Source organism: Cynocephalus volans, chromosome 6 (genome assembly GCF_027409185.1).
Source record: "Cynocephalus volans isolate mCynVol1 chromosome 6, mCynVol1.pri, whole genome shotgun sequence".
Taxonomy (NCBI): domain Eukaryota; kingdom Metazoa; phylum Chordata; class Mammalia; order Dermoptera; family Cynocephalidae; genus Cynocephalus; species Cynocephalus volans.
Genome location: NC_084465.1, coordinates 156,733,730 through 156,735,282, shown reverse-complemented (window position 1 = coordinate 156,735,282; position 1,553 = coordinate 156,733,730). Strand labels below are relative to the sequence as shown.

At 48.5% G+C, this 1,553-nt stretch overlaps 1 pseudogene; it reads left to right on the top strand.

Moving 5' to 3' along the window:
• The first annotated feature begins 900 nt into the window (after positions 1-900).
• On the top strand, positions 901-983 carry LOC134381323 (U2 spliceosomal RNA; annotated as a pseudogene).
• The last annotated feature ends 570 nt before the right edge of the window (positions 984-1,553 follow it).

Here is a 1,553-nt window from a genome sequence, read left to right as displayed (position 1 = left end):
CCCTCTCACTCAATTGCTCATTCTCTCTGCAAGCTGAAGGGAGCCAGCCACTCTCTCTCCCGCCTCCTGGAAGCTAGGATGGGGTACAAAATCTAGGCCGGTTCACTGGAACCTCCCACCGGGGGCTCCCGATCAATGAGTCAGAGATGGTGGGTCACTTAGAGACAGTTTTTGGGGGTGATGCTGGAGCCAGGAGGGTGGCCGAGAGGTGGAGAGAGAACATGGTGGTGGCAGCAGCATCCCTGGGTGACAGGAGACTCCTTCCAGCACGTGTGCTCCTGGCTCCTCCTCCTCCTCTCTGCTCCTGCTCTGGTTCTGAGCCTGGCTCTCCAGTTCTCCTCTTGAGGCTACAGGCCGCCTGACAATCCTCCAATACTTCGCTTAAGTGAGTTAGAATCTGTCTGCATCCAGGAATCCTTGCTGGCTCAATTGACGAATGCCCGTTCTCTTCCTGCGCGGCCTCACTTTTTCTTCTGTGTTTGTCTCCTTACTCTGATAAGTACTAAGGCTAGTCGGATTTTATCAAGACATCTCTACAGAAATATCCAGTTGATATCATCTAAAATGAATGCCAAATCTAAGTAGGAACTGAGTGATTTCAGGGCTGGCAAAGGCAGGCATTCTCATGTCTTGGCCTCTCTGCACACAGCATGGCATGTGCCCCAGCACGGCCTGCTTTGACCACACATGTGAGGGGAGGAAAATTGTTCATTTTGCTGTTGCTGCTGTTTCTCCACCTTCAGGGCTGCCTCAGGAGAGTAAGTACTACTTTTACACAGAACAACATGGATTTCTCCAGAAGCAGGAGAATAGCAGTGTCCTCAGTTTGGAGGGGGACTGTCACCTGAATGGTATTTGTTAAAGAAATGCACTTGCAGAAGGGACCAAAAATGTCCTCTCATTTCTCCTCAGCCTTTTGGCTAAGATCAAGTGTAGTATCTGTTCCTACCAAAAAATGTCCTCTTAAATGAAAAGAAATTCCTAGGAGCTTAGGATCACAGATGAAAGAGCAAGGTAACGTATACCTAGAAGGTAGAGCCTGCAGCCCCCACACAGTGCCCACATGGGCTACAAAACCGGAGGGTGTCACGTGCATTCTGCTCCCAGGGGACCACATCCCAGGCCCTGACCACTGCCAGGGCATGAAGGGAGAAGATTAAGGGACTTGAGGGAGAAAACCTGATGTGCATGTACGTTATTTCCATTAGTACTTCAATAAGTCAGCTTTCTGTAAAGGGTCAGATAGTAAACAGGTTAGACCAGCAAAAGATTTTTTTATGGGAGTATTTTATCACTGACATGGTTTAGATATGTTGACTGAGGATGATAATAAAAAAAGAACCACACGAGGTTACAGCTCTGGTGAGTGGAGTGTGCAGGTGCAGCATCCACAGAAAATGTTCATTTTGACTGGGAAATAGGTAACAGAGGTCACTGCTAAGCTCTGTTTCCCACTGAGCCAGAATACAGGCAAAATGCATAGCCCAGGGATGGATTATAGAGTGGCGTCATTAAGCCACAAATACAGCCCAGACCCTGAGTCACAAACAGCA